The following is a 9,304-nucleotide window of genomic DNA, read 5'->3' as shown; positions in this document are numbered from 1 at the left end:
AGGGGATGCAGAGACTGAGAACAACCTGGTCCATTACATGGAGGAGGAGGAGGCTAACGTGGAGTGAATAGGCAACCTCCATCAGAGCCTCATGGCTGGCTGGAGGCCCTCTCCCTCAGTGGCTTTTGGCTTTAATGGACTCTGCTAAACGCATTCTGTGCCTGTATTACCTTGAAGACAGGCCCCTATCTGGTTTCTATATGGCCTGTTTACACAAGTCTACGGCCTGTTCTGCCTCATTCCCTCACGTTCCTCATTCTTCCGCATTTTTTATTTTATTACTCTCTTTCGCTTTCTCACGCTTTCATTATTTAATTTCTTTAAGGTATTACATTTTTTCAGATGTAGATGCTTGCTCGTCCTTTACACATAGATCAGAGCTGTAAGTTAACCTGAAGCCCCTGAGCGCTGAGCATTTTCCACAGCGCTCTTTGCCTGTTCTCCCCAGAGGGTCCGATTATGGCCCACTTTAGAGGGAAACACCTCATTCATTCACGCACAGAACCCCCCATCGCGGCACATTGTCTGGCCCAGACAGTTCATTGACTCTGGAATATTCGTCATTGTTTTCCCGGTGCTGTTTGGGGCTCCCACGTGCACGTCTGGCTCTCCCTGCTGAAAAAAACAGCTTAGACCAGCCTAAGCTGGACCAGCTGGTTTTAGCTGGTCTTGGTGGTTGACCACCTTAAGGTGTGTTTTGGACATTCTTTAGCTGGTCTTGGTGGTTGACCAGCTTAAGCTGGTAGGTTTTGCTGGTTTAAGCTGGTAGCTGGTTTAAGCTGGTAGCTGGTATTCATGATGGTTTAGCTGGTTTAAGCTGGTAGCTGGTTTAAGCTGCTATCTGGTATTTGTGTGTATTCAGGTGTATTCTGATATGCAGTGACCAACTTTGCTGGAGAGGATGCATGATCATGGTGAATTTCAGCCAGGTGCCCACAGCACGTGGTATATATAAATATAAAAGTGAGCAAAATCCACAAAGGAATAAATAATCATGTATCAATTTCATAAATAACAATAATTTAATAAACACTTATAAAAAACCTAAAAAACAACATTCAAATAACAAATATGTAAATAAACAAATAAAAAAACTTCAACCTGAGGAACACACACACACACACACACACACACACACACACACACACACACAGAGAAGACGCAGGGGAGGACAGAACGTCAGCGTGGCTCGCCGACGCAGGGGAAAACAGATCGTCAGCGTGGTTCGCCGACGCAGGGGAAAACAGATCGTCAGCGTGGTTCGCCGACGCAGGGGAAAACAAAACGTCAGCGTGGCTCGCCGGCGCAGGGGAAGACAGAACGTCGGCGTGGCTCGCCGGCGCAGGGGAAGACAGAACGTCGCAGGGGGAAAACAGAAAGTCGGCGTGGCTCGCTGGTTGCCGGGCGGTGATGCACGCTGGTCGCCGGGCGGTGGTGCACGCTGGTCGCCGGGCGGTGGTGCACGCTGGTCGCCGGGCGGTGGTGCACGCTGGTCGCCGGGCGGTGGTGCACGCTGGTTGCCGGGCGGTGGTGCACGCTGGTCGCCGGGCGCTGGTGCACGCTGGTCGCCGGGCGGTGGTGCACACTGGTTGCTGGGCTGCAGTGGAGGCTCACCGTCGCTGGATAGCAGTGGAGCCTCAACGTGGCCGGGCAGCAGTAGAGACTCGCCGTCACCGTAGCCGAACGGCCATGGAGGCTCGCCGCTTCCGTCGCTGGGCCGCAGTGGAGAGCGTTGGCGCGAGCTGGGCGAGGGGACGATGCCGCCCCCTCGCCCGGTTCCCCCTGATGATGGCCAAGCGAGACCCAACCCAAGGCTTCGGGGCCGACGCAGTCTCGCTGTAGGGTCAACAGAGGCGAGTCCGGTGCACACAGGCAGGACTCGCAGGAGGCCTACATACCCAAGCCTGATTGACTCGGGTGCAGGCTGGTGAGCAGGTTTGAGAGCAGGCTGGGCGCCAGCAGGCAGGTGGGCAGAATTCTGCAGGCTGGCTGGGGGCAAAGCAGGCTGAAGGCGTGAAGCCTGCACGCAAGCAGACAGGGCAGTCCAAACAGATTGAATTGACCCCCCAAGCTCATCCGCTAGGCTAGGCCTGGAACAAGCCAGCCGGAGGGCCCCTTTCAAGACCTCAATCTTCTGCTCGAGGCTGGTGGAGGGCTGCGCACTTAACTCCAAGCATGTCATCATGTAGTGCAGAACCTCCTTTAATCCAGCCTCAGAGTTGTCGTCCGCTGGGTCCATATTTGGTCAGGTCGTACTGTCAGGGTGCGAGTTCAGAGGACCCAAAAGCAGTACGACAGACAGCAAAGATAAAGGTTCAAAAGGTTTTGAGGTTTATTAACCAAACAGAGGCAACCCATAAAATGGGGAAGTACTCAAAATACCGAATGGCTTGTAGCCAAAGCACAGTACATAACACGCTAACATTAAATGACGACCTGACAAGGAACTGAACAAACCGGGGGAAATATATAGACACAGGGTTAACTGGACACAGGTCAACACAAGCTACAATCAACACTGGGATTGGCTGGGGCACAACAGGACACAGGTGGAGAACAATTACAAATACAAACTGGTGAGACAAGACAGGAAGCGATAACAAGGCAGACAGGAAACAATACTACAAAGTAAAAGCACAGAACACCAATGCAAAAGGCAGAATGACAAATACAATACAAAATAGAACATGCAGTATGCAAAAACATACAATATTCAGAACATACAATATGCACTTTAGGCCTAACCGACCTAAAGTGTCCACGACCATATAAGGGCATATTCAAGGTCTAAATAATAAAGTCGGCCTAACCGGCCAAAAGTGTCCACGACCAAATAAGGGCATTCAAGGTCTAAATTATACAGTCAAAGTCCACGGCCCGAGGAGCGGACCGTGACACACTGGGTGAAAAGCAATGATTTTGGGAGGGTATTCCTCAAACAGACCCCTGATATTTAAGGGAGTATGTGTGTGTATGCTGCCCTCATTCATTAATGTACCACCTCCCACATACCTCCCACATACCCAGGTAAATGTATACATCTCTGAGACATTCATATGCATGTACCCCCTGTGGTGTCTGTCCTAACCCTAAAATTAGGCTATATATTTTATGTCGTCCATATTGAACAATATGGTGGGCCATGCAGGTATCTGTGCAAATGCAAGGATTTTTGGATTCCTCATACTCTGAAGATTCCAAAAGTGTATAGTTTTGCTAATTTAAACTTTTTAACGAAAATATATTTTTTTACATAGTAAACCTGAATTTCCCTGGCCATACCCTAGGTCTCTATTGGATCCCTTGACCCAGAAAACATGGGATTAGCATATTTAATTAACTTTCTATGTTGTTTAGAAGCAAAGATATCACAAATTATATATTTTCTGGCGGCCATTTTGAACGTCCAATATGGCGGACATGCAGGTGTCTGTGCAAATGCAAACATAGATTTTTGGATTCCCCATGTTCTGAAGATAAAAATAATGTATTGTTTTGCTAATCTCCACAAATTTTGAACAAAAACACAGTGAACTTGACCACCAACCGTGCTATAGGCCTACAACAGATCAGACAACGTTACAATTCATACAGTGCAAAAATACAATATAAAAATACAAAATACAAGCGGCGATTAAAAAAGCGTAGCAGAAGATAGTGAGGTAGAGACAATAGCTGTGGTGTAACTGTTTAACTGTGTTCAAAGGCCAGGGAAAAGAAGTAGGTCTTTAATAGTGATTTAAAAATGGCTATGGACTGAGAGGCTCTTATATTAAAAGGAAGGCTATTCCAGAGCCTCGGGGCGGCCGCAGCGAAGGCTCGGTCGCCTCTAGTCCTTTTGTTAGTTGTGAGCTCAATCAGTAGCAACTGATCGGCCAACCTTAGGGGTCTGGGTGGAATATAATCTTTGATGAGGTCGTTGAGGAAAGGGGGGGCTAGCCCGTTCCGTAAAATCTATTCTAAAACGGACCGGGAGCCAGTGGAGAGAAGCCAGAACGGGAGTAATATGGTCCCGCCTCTTTGTACCGGTGAGGAGGCGGGCAGCGGCATTTTGTATAAGCTGCAATCGTTTTAGCAGCGATTTGTCAATGCCGATGTAAAGGGAATTGCAGTAATCCAGCCTGGCTGAGATGAAGGCATGGATCCCTGACTCTGTTTGACCTTTGAAAGAAGTAAGGAAGAGGCCCAAATGATTTCCGATATGGCTGCTGGGCACAGATAACCGGTTGTGGGCCAGAGCTTGCAGTACCATAGCAGGCCACTTGGGGACTTTTGCTTCAAACATCCCTCCCGGTCCTGGGAGTTTGGGTTGTATAAGTTAGATGCCATGGTTACCTAAGACATGATGACAGGAGTATAAAAGGACGACGCAGAATGATGTCACTGTTATATCATATAATCATACCACTGTGTATATAAGGAAGTTCCCCTGAGTTTGGGATGCACTGAAGAAGTCTGAGCTTTCCATCTGAGCTATACCTACAGTACAGCACCTACTACAATAGAAACCTAGAGAACTCATTGGCCCCTGCAGTTCATTGGAGTCCAACTTGTGGATGTCGTTACCTTTCCCAGCCATATTGTTGCATCCCCCGTAGATATACATGACCTTCCCCAAGGCACAGGCCGAGTGATACCATCTCTCGGTCCCGGAAACCTTGGGCTTGAACCATCTGTGGATGTCGACGTCAAACGCGTGGGAGGGGAAGCTGCCACTCAAAGTGACTACTGGCCAATCACAGTGCGTTGACTACTGGCCAATCACAGAGCGTCTTTTCCAGGACTTGTCAGAATCTAGTTGTCCCGCCCCCACCTGCCTCTGATTGGCCTACCAGACGCCCCCTTCTGTGACGCACGCGGAAGTTTCCCGCCAGCCTTCTTGGGGTTCGGGATTCTAGGGCGCAATGATGAGAAAGAGATTCATCCTCCTCCTTGCTGCTGCTACTGCTGTCTTCATCATAGCTATCATCACAGCTATGAACGAACGACCTACTGAGCCACGTTCCACGTGTCCCAAAGAACGACCTACTGAGCCAAGTTCCACGTGTCCCTGCAGTCCCCAGAGTAATGAGAGCATCACCCCTATCAAGAACACTAATGGGCACCTAATGGTTTCAGCCTACATGGACAACAGGGTGAACGGCCGGGATTTGCGGGTCATTGCTATACTCAGAAAAGATGCCATGGTGCCGCTTCACTGCGTTTTCTGCTGTGGTGGCAACTTGTCCAACAACAGCACTCCGGCTAGCTTTCACGGAAATGCAGATCATTTTGGTTTTCCCTTTGAGACCAAGTTTGTCATATGTAAGGTTCCAACAGCTTGCAAAAATCCAACTCACGTCACCCTCTCAACGTGTCCCGACAGCGGAGAAGCACGGCAGCAGAGCTTCCTCCCTATACGTAATCAGAAGACGGGTGGGACAGGGGCAATAAAGCCCCAGTTTGACTTCACAGTCTGCATATCCGCTTTGTTTGGAGACTTCAACAACGTGCTTCAGTTCACACAGGCCCTAGAGATGTACAGACTGCTGGGCGTGGACAGAGTGGTGGTCTACAATACCAGCTGTGGTCCGGATCTCAATCGCTTGCTGCACAGTTACAGCCAGGAGGGTTTCGTAGAGATGGTACCCTGGCCTATAGACAGGCATTTGACACCATCGAGGGGATGGAACTATTACGAGCACGGAGGAGACCTGCACTACTATGGCCAGCTGGCCACACTCAATGACTGTTTATACAGAAATATGGAGCGCTCTCGCTATGTCTTGCTGCACGATATCGATGAGATTATCGTACCGTACCATCACGACAACCTAACGGCTCTGATGAGCGAGCTCGAAAAGCAGGAACCAAAGGCAGGGGTGTTCCGATTTAAGATGGACTTATTTCCAACTGACCGGACACACGACAGAAGAAGTGTTGCCTTCCACCCTCCCCAATGGGAAGGGGTGCCAGGAATAAATATTCTGGAGCACATCTATAGAATAAACACTCCATATCATGATCGTGACAATTGGAAGATGATAGTTCAGCCACAGATGGTGGAAGAGACATCGGTGCACTACCTGTCGAAATACACAGGTACCTCTGTTGACGTCACTCGAGATATGGCTCGGATTATTCATGTCCGGAGTTGCATACAACATCGTACCAAACCGCCCACTTACGACCCGACCTGCAAAGGGCAGCCGCACATTGACACCAGGCTGTGGCATTTTCATGAAAAGCTGATCCCCAGCGTGGACAAGGCTCTGAGGAGAATAGGGATGCTGAAGACAAAAGCATTGATGGAAGCATGATGGAGCATGGACGCAGCTGCACAGACTGAAACGTACAGATCTTACACACGTTTAAGAACGTCCAGTGGCACACCGCATTTCTTTTGACAAATTATTGTCAGATGAGGGTCCTCGACATGAAAATGTTTGAGAAGATCACGTGCACACGTTGGGTGCAAATGACCACCACAGGTCACATACAGAACTGTAAGGGTTACACCGTAGGGAAATATATTTTTTTTAACCTACATTTTTATCCCACGATTTTGTAACCCTATTTTTTACACCCAGTGCCAATTGTCTATGTAATCCTGGGCACTACCTTCCCTCTGCCAACCTAGGGAGGCCAGGGCCGAGCTCATGCCTCCTTCAATGCATGAGAGCCAACTGACCTTCTTGTCACCTGACAGGGGAGAGTTTCCCTGGTTGGACGTAGCGCGTGGAAGGAACACGTTATTCCAACCAGTTCCCTTCCCCTCCATCAGGCGCCCCGGCTGGCCAGGGGGAGGCAGTATAGTGACCAGGATTACTGCATGTTTTTGTGAGGGTATCTACCCTAGGAGACACGGGGAGAACATGCAAACTCCACACAGAAAGGCCCTTTCGCCAACCCCACCTAGGGTATGGGCACTGATGACGCGGAGGAGAGAACACGCACCGTAGGGAAATATTATTATACATTATATACTGGTTTTCCCCACAAGCTGTTTTTGTTACACATCATTATTGTTAATAGTTGGACTTGGATTGCTAGTAAGAGAATTGAGCATTGATGAATTGAGCATTGATGCAAATTGAATGTTAAATATTTCTCATTTATTTGGCCATATTATCATATTACTCCTGGTCTGGTGAGCCGTCTCTAAACTTTCATAACATTGCTGTCGGGTAGAAACCTCATATCTCCATATTTTAACTTTTTGTGTTTTTTTTCCCCGCAAAATAACGCCCCACTTGATCACACTACAGCGCCACACAAAAGTATCAAAAGCAGCAGATCTACAAGCTCGAAACGTGGCGCGAAGCGACACATTTTGAGCTTGTCGATCTGCTACTTTTGCTATTTTTGAATTTGTATCCTGAAAAGTAACAGTTTTGGACATATGAGGTTTCCACCCGACAGCGACGATTTATAAACCCATTCTAGGTAAACTCCCTTCAGGGAGCACATTTGCACTTTGATTACACACACAGATCTGACTGTAGTTATAGTCCGAGATCACAAGATGTGGTCTTGTTGTCTGTTCCAAGAGCACAGACAGACTTGGGAAAGAAATCTTTGTTTGCTCTGCTCCGCTCACGTGGAATAGCCTTCAGAAATACTTAAAAATATGGGAATTGGGTCTCTCTGCCTGATTTTAACCACACATGAACCCTACCGTCCCTATTCTGCGGTGAACATTCAGCGGAAATAGCAGATCTACAAGCTCACAACACATTGCGATGCCATTAGGTTTAATTACTATGGTGAATGAATCGGTTGGTACTTGTCACTGTCTTTAGATATTTAAATTATTTTCTGATGCTTTTCTTTGTATATCTTAGCTGTCTTCACCAGGTATCCCTTGTAAGAGATAATTGATCTCAATAGCACTATACTGGTAAAAGAAGGGTTAAATCAAAAAACTATTTGTGAATACAGCCTAAATGTTTAAATAAGATTTTATCAAATTATATAACTTCAAATCTAGAGTTTAATGTCTTTATTTAAAAGATTGCACAATACCTTCGATACTTTCCTCAAAGGAACAGAAAAAGATGAATATAAAATATGTCAAAGACAAACAGATTCAGTCAGATGAGAGAAAATAATAAATAAATATGTATACACCGTATACTGTCTTTTTGTAAAAGAACGTTAATCACAACACACTTCATTTACAGAAGATGCAAAACACATATCGAACGTGTACATTTCATTATCCAATAGCAAAACTGATTGTGATACAATAATAGGAAGTTGGTTGGTTCCCATTGACATACCGTAGATATGCATTGGACTGTCTCACAAAATATTAGTCCATGATAAAAAACACAAAAACATATTTACAAGCTCTGAATAATTCAAATAATTCAAGTTTTTATGACCGTGATGAAAGATTTCTTTCATCAATTAAAGGTCACAGAGTTGAACGCTAGCTGACATTTGCGTTGTATATTTGGCTCTGGGTTTACACATCATCTGATGTGGACTTAGATGATTGAACTTGCAAGATAAATGCAGCCATGCCGTTTTATTATGCACTAAGTAGAATGTTCCTCCTCAAGGCATGAGACTGGATGGGAATTGGAAGAGTTTTATCTGTGTGTGTGTGTGTGTGTGTGTGTGTGTGTGTGTGTGTGTGTGTGTGTGTGTGTGTGTGTGTGTGTGTGTGCGTGTGCGTGTACGCAGCGTGTGTCACATTTATGAAACGTTTATCTGTACATCATTGCGTTAATGCCATTTTGCCGTTTGTGTGCACATGTGTGCATACCAGGTATAGGCAGTGGTGGAAAGTAACTAAGTATATTTACTTAAGTACTGTACTTAAGTACAATTTTGAGGTATTTGTACTTTACTTGAGTATTTCCAATTTCCAATACTTTTACTTCTACTCCACTACATCTCGGAGGCAAATATTGTACTTTTACTCCACTACATTTATTTGAAAACTTTAGTTACTAGTTACTTTTCAGATATAAATTATTACATTATGAAACATACATTTACCAATTCAGCCCTATTTTATACAGAGGCTCACAACGCGTCGCGTTGTGAGCTTGTAGATCGGCTATTTTCAAATATTTAGTACTTTTACTTTTCATACTTTAAGTACATTTTGATGCCAATACTTTTGTACTTTTACTCAAGTAAATATTGAATTCTGGACTATTACTTGTAACAGAGTATTTTTATATTGCAGTATTGGTACTTTTACTTAAGTAAAGAATTTGAGTACTTTTTCCACCACCAGGTATAGGTGGGCGTATTTGCGGGAATACGTGTGTGAACTTATCTGACCTTTGACCTGACTTAGTGTGTTGAC

Source organism: Gymnoscopelus braueri (assembly GCF_963280865.1).
Source record: "Gymnoscopelus braueri genome assembly, chromosome: 19".
In the NCBI taxonomy this organism is placed as follows: domain Eukaryota; kingdom Metazoa; phylum Chordata; class Actinopteri; order Myctophiformes; family Myctophidae; genus Gymnoscopelus; species Gymnoscopelus braueri.
This window is presented reverse-complemented; position numbering follows the sequence as displayed.